Source organism: Macaca fascicularis, chromosome 16 (genome assembly GCF_037993035.2).
Source record: "Macaca fascicularis isolate 582-1 chromosome 16, T2T-MFA8v1.1".
NCBI classification, from domain to species: Eukaryota; Metazoa; Chordata; class Mammalia; order Primates; family Cercopithecidae; genus Macaca; species Macaca fascicularis.
Genome location: NC_088390.1, coordinates 36,054,241 through 36,068,508, shown reverse-complemented (window position 1 = coordinate 36,068,508; position 14,268 = coordinate 36,054,241). Strand labels below are relative to the sequence as shown.

The 14,268-nt window shown below is 44.1% G+C and overlaps 1 long non-coding RNA gene across 2 annotated transcripts; it reads right to left on the bottom strand.

Moving 5' to 3' along the window:
* Window positions 1–5,590: 5,590 nt before the first annotated feature.
* LOC135967617 (uncharacterized) lies at window positions 5,591–12,902 on the bottom strand. 2 transcript variants are annotated; one of them, XR_010581767.2, is made up of 4 exons: window positions 11,193–11,730; window positions 10,969–11,112; window positions 6,593–7,010; window positions 5,591–5,709 (listed from the first exon to the last, which is right to left on the bottom strand). It is a non-coding gene; the product is annotated as an uncharacterized lncRNA (long non-coding RNA). The 2 variants fall into 2 exon arrangements; XR_012425486.1 differs by lacking the exon at window positions 5,591–5,709 and having other exon boundaries at window positions 6,428–7,010; window positions 11,193–12,902.
* Window positions 12,903–14,268: the final 1,366 nt, after the last annotated feature.

Below are 14,268 nucleotides of genomic sequence, written 5' to 3'. Positions count from 1 at the left end.
ATCACAAACATTCTTATACACTAATAACAGATAAACAGAGAGCCAAATCATGAGTGAACTCCCATTCACAATTGCTTCAAAGGGAATAAAATACCTAGGAATCCAACTTACAAGGGATGTGAAGGACTTCTTCAAGGAGAACTACAAACCACTGCTCAAGGAAATAAAAGAGGACACAAACAAATGGAAGAACATTCCATGCTCATGGACAGGAAGAATCAATATTGTGAAAATGGCCATACTGCCCATGGTAATTTATAGATTTAATGCCATCCCCATTAAGCTACCAATGACTTTCTTCACAGACTTGGAGAAAACTAAAGTTCATACGGAACCAAAAAAGAGCCCGCATTTCCAAGTCAATCCTAAGCCAAAAGAACAAAGCTGGAGGCATCACGCTACCTGACTTCAAACTATACTACAAGGCTACAGTAACCAAAACAGCATGATACTGGTACCAAAACAGAGATATAGACCAATGGAACAGAACAGAGCCCTCAGAAATAATACCACACATCTACAACCATCTGATCTTTGACAAACCTGACAAAAACAAGAAATGGGAAAAGGATTCCCTATTTAATAAGTGGTGTTGGGAAAACTGGCTAGCCATAAGTAGAAAGCTGAAACTGGAACCCTTCCTTACACCTTATACAAAAATTAATTCAAGATGGATTAGAGACTAATGTTAGACCTAAAACCATAAAAACCCTAGAAGAAAACCTAGGCAATACCATTCAGGCCATAGGCATGGGCCAGGACTTCATGTCTAAAATACCAAAAGCAATGGCAACAAAAGCCAAAATGGACAAATGGGATCTAATTAAACTAAAGAGCCTCTGCACAGCAAAAAAAAACCACCATCAGAGTGAACAGGCAACCTACAGAATGGGAGAAAATTTTTGCAATCTATGCATCTGACAAAGGGCTAATATCCAGAATCTACAAAGAACTCAAATTTACAAGAAAAAAACAACCCCATCAAAAAGTGGGCAAAGGATATGAACAGACACTTCTCAAAAGAAGACATTTATGCAGCCAACAAACACATGAAAAAATGCTCATCATCACTGACCATCAGAGAAATGCAAATCAAAACCACAATGCGATACCATCTCACACCAGTTAGAATGGCAATCATTAAAAAGTCAGGAAACAACAGGTGCTGGAGAGGATGTGGAGAAATAGGAACACTTTTACACTGTTGGTGGGACTGTAAACTAGTTCAACTATTGTGGAAGATAGTGTGGCGATTCCTCAAGGATTTAGAACTAGAAATACCATTTGACCCAGCCATCCCATTACTGGGTATATACCCAAAGGATTATAAATCATGCTGCTGTAAAGACACATGCACACATATGTTTATTGAAGCACTATTCACAATAGCAAAGACTTGGAACCAACCCAAATGTCCATCAATGACAGACTGGATTAAGAAAATGTGGCACATATACACCATAGAATACTGTGCAGCCATAAAAAAGGATGAGCTCATGTCCTTTGTAGGGACACAGATGCAGCTGGAAACCATCATTCTCAGCAAACTATCGCAAGAACAGAAATCCAAACACCGCATGTTCTCACTCATAGATGGGAATTGAACAATGAGAACATTTGGACACAGGAAGTGGAACATCACTTCCTGTGGGTGCAGGGAAGGGGTGCAGGGAAGGGGAGGGATTGCATTAGGAGATATACCTAATGTAAATGATGAGTTAATGGGTGTAGCACACCAACATGGCACATGTATACCTACGTAACAAACCTGCACGTTGTGCACATGTACCCTAGAACATAACATAAAGTATAATAAATTTAAAAAAAAAAATACAAAAGCATGCCTCCTATTCCCAGGAGGTTTTAGGCAGTGGTTTTAGGTATCTGGATTATAATGTAGAGAAATAGAGAGGTCCTAGACTCATGTCAAAGACAGTAAGGAAACTGGAAATCAGCTATTCCATTCCCCTCAATTTACATGTGAGATTTGCCTCAGAGAATTTAATGACTTCCATCATGTGGCAGGGCCTGGGCTCTGCTATTCCACATGCTTATTGGGGAGGTAGTTTTTGTAGAGTGGGGCATATGATAGCAATCATCTTACGCCGACTGTACTACCCACACTTCAACAATGTCACGTTCATTATTTATTTGGTCTCAAAAATCTGAATGTGTGTGGTGGGGGCATGTATTACATCCATTTTAGATATAAGGAAACCAGAACTCAGAGATTAAATAGCTTGCTCAAGGTCACTTAGTCAAAAAGAGGACCATCCTAGTCCTTAAAAGAAAAATTTTAAATCTCAATAAACAACACTCATTCCTAGTTGAAAATGAACAATGTAGAGAAAGATAAGTCCTATAGAACGCGCATGAACCAAGATCCCTCAAGTGATAAGTGAGAAATATTAGCCACTTTGCTCTTTACTATTCAAAACACTGATCCTTGCCGTTATAGACTGGAAGGTCTACCTTATTAATCATATGTATATTGTAGTGGCTTATATTGGTTTGTATTTTAGATGATAGACACAAAGGAAAGAAATCTGAGTAAAATATAGTAAAATTGGGTAGCAATTTTTCATTTAAAGGATCATCACCTAAGTGCTACCATTTGAAATCCCATGCAATTTTGTAATTCATGTGTCAGGACTGTGCCATTACTGTTACCTAGATTTCATTGGAATTGCTGGTTTCACAGATACTTTCTAAGTGTCTTTGATATCATTTACTTCCTTCTTCTACCCCTATCAATGGAAGCTGAGAGACGTACATATGTATTTGCTTTCAAATTTCCTCGAATAAGTCTGACATGCATGCTCTGTTAAATACTCCTTTTAAATGACAGTATTTGTTTAGTAAAATATTACAGTAAAATAAAAATAATTGTTCCATGGTTAAATACATTTGGATTGAATATAGCAGGGATGAAAAAACCACTTGGCTGATGCTGGGACAATTTGCCAGCCATAGGCAGAAGATTGAAACTGATCTCTTCCTTATACCATATACAAAAATTTACTCAAGACGAATTAAAGACTTAAATGTAAAATCCCAAACTATAACAACCCTGGAAGATAACCTAGGCAATACCATTCTGGACATAGGAATGGGCAAAGATTTCATGATGAAGACACCAAAGCAATTGCAACAAAAGTAAAAATTGACAAACAGGATCTAATTAAACTAAAGAGCCTCTGCATGGCAAAAGAAACTATTAATAGAGTGAACAGACAACCTACAGAATGGGAGAAAATTTTTGCAAACTACGCATCTGACAAAGATCTAATGCCTAGCATCTACAAGGAACTTAAATTTATAAGTAAAAAGCAACCCCATTAAAAAGTGGGCAAAGGACATGAACAGACACTTTTCAAAATAAGACAAAACATGCAGCCAACAATCATATGAAAAAAAGCTCAACATCAATGATCATTAGAGTAATGCAAATCGAAACTACAATGAGATACCATCTCACACCAGTCAGAATGGCTATTATTAAAAAGTCAAAAAATAACAGATGGTGGCAAGGTTGTGGAGAAAAAAAGAAAGCTTATACACTGTGGAAGACAGTGCAGCAATTCCTCAAAGACCTAACAAAAGAAATACCATTTGACCCAGCAACCCCATTGCTGGGTATATACCCAAAGGAATATAAATCTTTCCATCATAAAGACACATGCATGCCTATGTTCACTGCAGCTCTATTCACAATAGCAAAGACATGGAATCATCCTAAATGCGTATCAATGGTAGACTGAATAAAGAAAATGTGGTACAGATACACCACGGACTACTATGCAGCTGTAAAAAAGAACAAGATCACGTCCTTTCCAGGAACATGAATGGAGATGGAGGCCACAATCCTTAGCAAACTAATGCAGGAACAAAAAAAACAAATACTTATAAGTGGGAGCTAAATGACAAGAACACATGGACACATAGAGGGGAACAATAGACACTGGGGCCTACAGGAAGGCAGAGGGTGGGAGGAGGGAGAGGATCAGGAAAAATAACTAATGGGCGCTAGACTTAATACCTGGGTGACAAAATCATCTGTACAACAAACCCCTGTGACAAAAGTTTACCTATATAACAAACCTGCATGTGTACCCCTGAACTTAAAATGAAAGTTAAATTTCATCACATTGCTTTTTCCTCAGGTGATGAGAGAATGGTGAGGTAAAAAGAGTATTAAATATGGCACAAGAGAAATGAGGAATGAGAGGTTAAAGCTTATATGTAAATATGTATTGTACATTCTCTAATGTGGCTATTTCATGAGGAGATGAGAGCCAAGGAGAGAAATAATGTTCTTTTGGGGCACGGGTTGCCTAAAAGAAAGAACCTAGAAAACTCGAGAAAGTGGCTGGACGCGGTGGCACATGCCTGTAACTTCTAGCACTTGGGAAGCCAAGGCGGGTGGATCACGAGGTCAGGAGTTCCAGACCAGCCTGGCCAAGATGGTGAAACCCCATCTCTACTAAAAATATAAAAATTACAGGCGGATGCCTGTAATCCCAGCTACTCGGAAGGCTGAGGCAGAAGAATCGCTTGAACCCGGGTGGAGGTTGCAGTGAGCCAAGATCATGCCATGCCACTCTAGCCTGGGCAACAGAGCAAGACTCTATCTCAGAAATAAATAAAAATAATAAAATTTTAAAAAATCTGGAGAAAGTTTGGTTCTTGAAGGACCCAAAGGGTGGGGTGGGATAGGTAGGGTGGTGTAGCCCCAGGTCCTCCAGGGCGAGACTCCCCTTTAAGGCAGGGGGTTTATTGATATGGGTATCCCCAGGGCCTGGCCAGTGGGTGTTTGCATTTTTCCACAGAGGCAAAGGGTGGGACTCAAGGTGTTGCTCTGAAGGATGAAGGGAGAGGAGCTGAAGGATGACTTGAAACAATCCCGGCTGGCCCATGTGTGTGAGAGAGAGGAAAACAAACCTGGGAAGGGCCCAAGAAGGGCTAGTTCTTCTGCATCAATAAAAATGCAGTGGGCAGGGACAAAAGGTAGCAACTAGATCCTAGGGAAGGGGCTGACCCAAAGAAACTGACCCAAGCATCAGGGCATTGAGTTCAGGTTGAAGCCAAAGCATATACAGCTGGCCCTGCACTGCCGTGGGGGTGCAGCAGGCCTGGGCCCTTCATGTGTGCTGGACAGTAGCAGGCAGGAGGCGAAGGGAGGGAAAGCCAAGGTGGGTCACTCTGGGCTTTGGAAGGGAAAATCTCCCTGTTTGCATCCTTAGGTAAAAAGCAAACGTGAAGTGAGAACATGAGCTCCAGCAGGGACTGGCAGACCCTCTCATGGCTGTGGCTCCAGCCTTGTTGGGCCCGAGGATATGGCAGCTCAGGGGCATCTGTGACTGGGGTGGGGTGGGGGTAGGGGTTGATGGCCAGGGTCTCCGAGGAGGACGGTCCTCAGGTCTCTAGAACTATCCTGAGTCTGGGGAGGTGGGAATGGGATGCAGATGCTTTCCTGGGTGGAGGGAGGGGGGTGTGATGAGAGGCTGGGGTCCTGTCCCCAGAAGGGCAGCACTGGGAAGGGTCCCTGGCAGAGTCTCCTAGGAGCTCCAGTCTCTGAGACGGATCTTAACTCAGTCCTGGTCCTGGCACAGCCCCACCTCCATGATCTCCTGATGCCAGGCCTGCAGCTCAGCATCCACCCTCACCATATCATCCCTTTGGTAGAAGAGGTGGACGATCTCCACACACCTGCCCAGGGGAGAAGGCACCTGAGCCTCAGAGAGCAGGAGGCCCGGCTTCTGACCTGTCCTCCTCTTTCTGTGACATCTGCCCAACGCTTTCAGTGTATCTGGAGAGACCTCACAAGACATGCCTTCAGGACATCCCCAACCCTCTAAACACATTAGTGTCTCGTGGAAGGAGATGTGGGTCCTTAGTTCCAGGAATTCCCACAGTTGCTGCCATGCTTCCTCACAAAATCCTGTTTTGTCCCAGACCTCTGTCTCCCCCGACAGCTCCCCTCACCTCCTCTCTCTGCCCCATCCCAGTCTCCTCATTTTCAGAACCACCCACTGTGTCCTCACTCTTCCTCGTCTCTCCCCATGATTGAGTTCTCTGCTCCTCCTGTCTGGACCTTCTCATTTTCACTTTGCTTTTTGCCCCATGCTGGCCTCAGGCCAGAGCTCCCCTCCTCCCCACCATGCCCCACTTCTCAGCTCCCCCTCACCCACCGGGCAATAATCTCCCAGGGCCTAAAGCATCATGGTCATGGAGAGCACATGGGAGTCCCAGCAGGCCATGGGCAGCCAGGTCATCAGGACGACAGAGGGAGCAGCAGGTCAGCTGAGCCGCTGCCTGATGGAACAACTGCACATGGCCCCCTCCACCTGTGCTCACTGCCTGGGACACAAGAGATGACAGGTCTTGAGGGACGGAGGCACAGCTGGAGAATGAGGACATATATAAAGGGGGTTCACAGATGGGGTTTTCATATTTAAAGTCATGGCTATAAAAGGGATAGGGCTCAGGGGCTTAAGGTTCAGGACGTTCACACAGGTTGGTCTGGGAGATCTTGAAGCTGGCAGGACAGAGATTGTTGGATGATTAGGTGGCCTCGTAGCAAATACTCCACCTTCGGAGATACGTTGGGGTCAGGTCCAGGTGTTGGTTTCCATGATGTAGTAGATAAGGGGGATCAGGAGCTGGCAAGGAGGAGATTGGAGGGGTGGTTGGTGGAGACCATGCTTGGCTCTTTCCTGGTAGGGCCCGTCACATAGCACGGAGTCTTCTCCTCTCGATGCTTTCCTCACTGCTGTTGCCTTGACAGGCTGGTCTCCTGCTGCCCTGACACTCACGCTCCCGCTCGCTCACGCTCTCCGACTTCCCTGTGCGTCGTGCCCTGGAGTCAGACTGACCTGGATTTGAGTCCATGCTCACCTCTAGCTTTGATATTGGCAATGTAATAAACTCTCTGAATGTTGATCTCCTTATCTGTCAGTGGGAGGTGATAACCAGGTCTCTTATTTCAGGCACTGTGGTGATGTTTATGTCTGTGATGTAGAGAGAGCATTTTTAGCACAGTGCCTCAGGTACACAAGTCCTCAAATAGCAGCTGTCATCATTACCTCTATTATTTCCACCTTGAGTACAGGTGCCCTTTAAGAATCAGCCCCTCAACTTTTGATTTTTTTTATACCTCCTCTATCATTCACACCCTTATAGCTTAAACTAGCCTCTGCTTATTTTCAAAGCTGTTCCTCCAATCTCTGATCATCCCACTCTTATTGTTTATATTGAAGTGGTGTTGAGTATGGTGCCTTCAGTCAGAATTCGTGGAGCAAAGCCAAGCTATTCTCACCAAATCTTCCCTGGCCCCAGTTAGATACTATTAGGTTTCCTCTTTCCTGCTTTTCTTTGACCTTTAAAAAAGGGGTCCCTGATTCTCATATTCATTTCTTTTATTCCTAACCTATTTGGTGCCAAACATGGTGGCTCACACCTATAATCCCAGTACTTTGGGAAGCCAAGGCAGAGGATCACTTGAGGCCAGAAGTTCGAGACCAGCCTAGGGAACACAGCAAGCCTCTGTCCCTAATTAAAGTTAAAAATTAGCCAGGTACACAGGTGTAGTGGTGTATGCCTATAGACTAAGCTACTCAGGAGACTGAGGCAGGAGGATCCCTTGAGCCCAGGAAACTGAAGCTGCAGTGAGCTGTGATTGTGCCACTTCACTCCAGCCTAGGTGACAGAGCAATACCCTGTCTCTAAAAATACAAAAAAAGAACTATTTTGTCTTCATTTTCAACTGGTTCATATGCAGGGTTTATGCTGTTGGCATCTATCTAAGGTCTTTAATGCCAGACACACGGGACCGGCCCAAAGAATACTCTTGAGGCAAAGATATCAAAGCAGCTCGCATTGGCTTGAACCTGGAAAACTCCATGGAAAGATGGTGAATGTCACAGAAAACCCAAAGTCCAGATGAGGTGGGCAGATACCCAAGGAAAGCAACTAATAAAAACAACATGGAGTGAGTTGGCTGAAGGTAAAAAAAATAAATAAAAAATAACAACAACATACCCAAGGATAAACAATAACAACATATTGCTACATAGTAATAGGAAGAACTCACACATCTCTCCAACTCATCCTGAGTCACGCTGTCTGTCCTGTCATTTAATCCCTTAACAACCTCACAATGTAAATTCTGTTATCTCCATTCAGAGATGAGGACCCTGAAACACATACCTGTTAAGGACTGAGGACTCGGACTCCAACAGTCTGAGTCCACAGCCTGCACAGGTAACTTATATTTGCAGGCTTAGCCCTCCTTTGTGTCTTGACAACAACTCAGCTGTCTGCCATGGGAGGAAATGGTTATGTGAGGGAGACGGGTGTACAGGGGGCTGAACTAGTGAAGAGGGATTCTGAGCTGTGAGGGTGGCCTTAACCTATTCAACCTGGGCATCGGATGGTGAGGCAAAGACAGCATGAAGGCAATCAAATCTAAGATTCCATATTACTGCCTGTCTTATCTATGTTCTCTCAGACCCAGAGGCACCACAACTAGTAACAGCCAGATTTGGGGGTGGAGGTGGTGACCAGCAGCAGAAACACAATCCAGCTGTCCTGCCTGCCAGGCGCTCACTTGCATCTCTTGCCAACTCTTCGAACTCCATGCCTCTAAAACAGAACACCTCATCTTTGTCCCCCAAACTGCCTCCCTCTCCTGACTTTACTGTTTCTGACAACTGCTCTGGTTCATAAGCTTATATCATTTTGCTCCCTTTTCCTATATATAAAATGTCATAAAGATTTTGAAAACATGTTTAAGCAAGCCCAAGTTTTATTATGCTGCTTTCTGCCTGGCAATAGATACTAGACTCACTGTTTTATAAAATGTCAGTATTTCTAGGGAAGTACAACATGCCCCCTGTAGGCTCCTAGGTGATAAGGAGCTTCCATCTCCAACAGAAGTTCTCCATTCCATCTTGGACACAGGCATGCTGCAGCTACTCTTCCCCCATCACCACGTATTTGATTTTTCTCTTCCATCCACCTGTCACTGCCATGCTAATGTCTTTATCTACCTCTCTCCTTGGTCAGGTATGAGAAACCCGCTGGGCTGCTCGCCTTGCCCTTTGGTCTTCTACCTAAAGACTCCCCACTAGTGGTGGAACATTCTCCATAGATACTATAGTGATTACAGCTATTTCTCTTCATCTCAAACTCTGTTTCCAGATTGTGTTAGTCTGTTCTGCATCACTACGGAGGGATTATCTGAGACTGAATAATTTACTAAGAAAAGAGGTTTAAGTGCCTCCTGGTTCTGCAGACTGTATAGGAAGCATGTTGGCATCTGCTTAGCTTCTAGTGAGGCTTCAGGAAACTTTCAATCATGGTGGAGGGTGAAGGGGGAGTACAGCAGGCATGTCACATGGAGAGAGGGAGCAGGAGAGCAGGAGCAAGAGAGAGAGGGGAGGCACCATACTCGAACAACCAGATCTTGTGTGAACTCAGAGTGAGAACTCACTCGTTATTGGGAGGACAGCATGAAGCCATGATCCAAACACCTTCCACCAGGCCCCACATCCAACATTAGGGATTACACTTCAACAAGAGAATGGGAGGGACAGACATCCAAACCGTGTCACAGATACTGTTTTCTGGTTTTTTCTCACATGTACTGCCTGTCTTTCATGATAAATGATAAATCTCCCAGTGCAGACGCAACACTTTTGCTTATTATTTTTGTTTTCCTACTCTACTCGAGACCCATTGCTAGAGAATTTCAGAGAACCACCCTACAACATGTACTGGATAAATGCTAAGTGACTTGACCTAATGGGATACCTGGGATCTCTTTAATATTTCTAACAACTGCCTGTGAGTCTATAATTAGTTTACATTAAATTAATTTAGACATTAAAAATACAATCATAAGGCTGAAGGCCCTGGCTCAATTATCTGTCTCCTCCTCTTGCCTCCATTTACAAATTGCCATGAAGATTCTTTGCTGCAATATCATATGGATGTTTGTGAAATTTCAAGCAGCTCTGTTTACATGTTGTCCCAGGTGCCTTAGATTTCTTAAAAACTAGGCAGCTGTTGGGTTGTTGCTTTGGGACATGGAGAGTGGTAGAGCTTGTACCTTGAAGACAGGGTGCAAACGTGGGAGGCACATTATGGTGACGACAGCAATGACTTCAGCTACCAGATGAGTGTTCAGCAAATAGTATCGGAGCTTGTGCAGTTGGAATCTGAGTTTCAGATCCAGGATTTGGCCAGGAGCCAGGCAAGCAGAGGATCTGAGGGCAGGAACAGTATTGGGGTGGGAGAGCTGAAGCTGGGAGGCGGGAGCCAGAAGGAGGAAGAATTAAGCATTTATTCACCTCTCCCCCATATGGATGACGCTATGCTGGTGTTCTGGGGGAAACATATGGCTAATGTAAGATTATTGCCTTCCAAGTAGTAGGAAGAATGAAGACCCCTCCAACCTGCCTCTCACTATCTGTGGTGCCCTGTGAATGCAATGATAGGTTAAGTGCAGGAGAGAATGGTAGAAGGAAGCCAAGTAAGGTTAACAGTGCTTTGGGAGAAATGTCATGAGGGTCTGAGTCAGGACAGCAGAATGAGAAGGAGAAGCTGGATGTATGAGAACTGACAATTCCTGTCCACTCACTGTGTGAACAATAGGAGTGAAAAAAAATCATAAAAACCAAAAGGAGAAAACATGTTCAAGAGGGAATATTCAGTAGATTCAAAGGTCACAAAGAGGTTGAGTAGCCTCAGGATGAGAACAAAGAGATGCCGTTATGACTCTCAGAAGGTAGTTCCAGGTGAGGAAGGTCAGGAAAAGACAGCAAGCAATCACTGGGTGACTGAACACAAGGTAGACCCGCTCAGTGGGGGTAGCTTTGGGAGCCAAGAGCCAGGAGGCTGGGTCCCTGGGAGCAGAGGTTAAAATGAACAGAGCAAAGAGTTGGCAGGGAGGTCCAGGGCCCTCACCTGGATGACCATGGGTAGCAGCTTCCCAGAAGGCTCCATCTTCACCATGACGAGGGCTGCAGCCTGGTACTGCTTCCCTCTTTGGATCACATTGGCTGGAATTCCATCCAGCAGGATGAAGTTAGCCTGAAACAGGGACCTGTTCTGTGGAAAGGAAGAATGCATGGATGGTTAGAGTTCAAAGACTACACCTGGAGGGACAGGGCAAAGGGCAAGACACTTACACTCAATCTAGCTTCTTGCCATCATCTTCCATCAGTACCTGTGTTCTAGTGGCAGAGCTGAAGGAAGCATCCAGAGCATCAGGTCCAAGTCCTCTCATTTCACGGTGAGGAAAGAGGCCCAATGAGGGGAATCTTCTCCAGGGGCATGCAGCTTTTTTGTGATGAAGGGAGTTTTAGGACCAGTCCTGTCCAATCCACACATACTAAGCTCTCCTCTTGCCAAAGTGTCCAGGCTTCTTTCTCCTTTACATCCCATTGTCTGCTACCCAGTATGACTGTAACCAGCCTTGTGATTTTTTCCTTACATACTTAATCATCTCCAGCACAGGACCCTGTACCAAGGTGCAGTGGGTTACTGCAGCCTCCCTTCCTCTGACTCCTATTTGGTCTCTTCCCTTCACCACCTCTCCTTGCCACAGTCAAGGAGAGAACCATGGAGGGTAGGAGGTGACATCTGGAGTTCTTTCTCCAAGTGTACCCAAAGTTCGTCCATCCCAGAGGCCAGCACCAGCCTGGAGGGCAGACAGGTGGAGCAGTACTAAAATATTAACAGGACTGAAATAAGTGGAGGGAAATATCATGACATGAACCGAAAGAGTCAACATTGTTAATGATGTTCATTCTCCTCCAATTGATCTACATATTTAGTATAATACCAATCAAAATCTGGCAAGTTTTTCTTGGAAGCTGACAAAGTAATTCTGTAATTTATATAAAAATGCAAAAGACCAAGAATAGCCAAGACAACCTTGAGGAAACAGAACAAACCCGCAGGACCTGTACTACCTGGTATCAGGACTTATTGTAAAATTACAGTAATTAAGATAGAGTGGTATTTTCTCAAGGGTAGAGAAACAGACCAATGGAAAAGAAATGAAACATCCAGAAAAAGACTCCCACCTAGACAATTGCTTCACTCATGACAAAGCTGGTGCTCCAGTGCAGTGAAGAAAGGATGACCTTGTCAAATGGTGCTGGATCAACTGCATATCCATATAGAAAAATGAATCTTGACCCCTGCCTCAAATCATATATAGCAATCAGTTGCAGAATATTTGTAGCTCTAAATTGAAAAGCAAAATAATACAGCTTCTAGGAAAAAACAAAAAACTTGGGAGAATATCTTCATGGCATTGGAGGCAGGCAGATTCCTTAACAAGATATAAAAACACTAGCCACGAAGGAAAAAAATGGATAAATTGAGTTACATTAAAATTAAGAACTTCATCAAAACCACCATTAAAAAGTAGAATAAGGCAGGGCATGGTGGCTCATGCCTGTAATCCCAGCACTTTGGAAAGCCGAGGTGGGCGGGACCAGCCTGACCAACATGGTAAAATCCCATCTCTACCAAAAATACAAAAATCAGCTGGGTGTGGTGGCCCGCACCTGTAATTCCAGCTACTTGGGAGGCTGAGGCATGAGAATCGCTTGAACCCAGGAGATAGAGGTTGCAGTAAGCTGAGATCACGCCACTGCACTCCAGCCTGGGTGACAGAGCAAGACTCCATCTCAAAAAAAAAAAGAAAAAAGAAAGTATGGCTGGGTGCAGTGGCTCATGCTTGTAATCCCAACACTTTGGGAGGCTGAGGCAGGCGGATCATTTGAGGTCAGGAGTTCGAAAGCAGCCTGGCCAACATGGTGAAAACCAATCTCTGCTGAAAACACAAAAAAATTAGCTGGACGAGGTGGCACACGCCTGTAATCCCAGCTACTGGGGAGGCTGAAGCAGGAAAAATTGCTTGAATTCGGGAGGCGGAGGTTGCAGTGAGCCAAGATCACACCACTGTACTCCAGCCTGGGTGATAGAGTGAGACTGTCTCAAAAAAAAAAAAAAAAAAGAGGAAAGAAAGTAAACGACAAGTCACAGAATGGGATGGTATATTTGCAACGTATTTATCCAACAAAGGAAAAATTAACTGGAAAAACAGTCCGATTAATCAATATGCAAACATCTGAAGGGATATTACATAAAGAAAGATATCCTAATAGCTAGTGAGTATGTAAAAATGCCCAACTTCATTAGCCATCAGGGAAATGCAAATTTCGACTGGCATCATTAAGTGTTGCTGAGGATGTGAAGGAAATGGAATATTCACACATTACTGGTAGGCATAGGCATTGGCACAATTGCTTTGGAAAACTGTCTTGACAACGTATCTTAAAACTGAGTATGTGCATCACCTACAATCCAACAATCTTATTCCTAGGTATAATCAACAGAAAAGTGTACATGTGTGTCCCAAAACCCATGTTTGAGAATGTCCAGAGCAGCACAATTTGTAACAGTTCCCAACTAAAAATAAAAGCAATCGGTCTAGAATGGAATGACTAAATAGAATGTGTGTACCTGTAGAGCGTGACACTCAAGGATAGTGGTTCTCCACCTTTGGTGTGCATCAGAGCCGCTTGGAGGCTGGTTAAACTGATTGCTGGGTTCCATCTGTCTATCTACAGAGAACCTAACTTACATTTCCCCTCTTAGTTGCCTTTATCAAAGGTAAGGATGTCTGCTGATCACCTCTTGAATGTTCTCCTCTACCACATCAGCAAGAGGGAACGAAAGAGGCTAAAGAGGCCCGGTTTCTCACTATTAGGACAAACCCAAAGATCTCTCTTATGTCAGGTCAGTCCTGCACCCCTGGCTTTGCTGAGATGCTTATGAGCATTTCCTCACATAACCCTGACAATATAATCAGGGTACAATTATGGTAGCCATCCTTATCACCATTTTATAGAGGAGGAATTGACACACTGGCTGGATTAATCGCAAAGTTCTAAAATTAGACAGTGGTGCTGGTTGCACAACTAATGTACTAAAGCCCAGCAGTATACTATTTTTTAAAAATTAATTTATTTTTGAGACAGGGTCTCTGTCACCCAGGCTGGAGTACAGTGGCACAATCATTGCTTACTGCAGCCTTCACCTCCTGGGCTCATGATCCTCCCACCTCAGCCTCCCGAGTAGCTGGGACTATAGGTGCACACCACCATGAATGGCTAATTTTAGTTTTTGTAGAGACAAGTTCTTTGCTATGTTGCCCAGGCTGGTCTTGAACTCCTGGTCTCAAGCAAT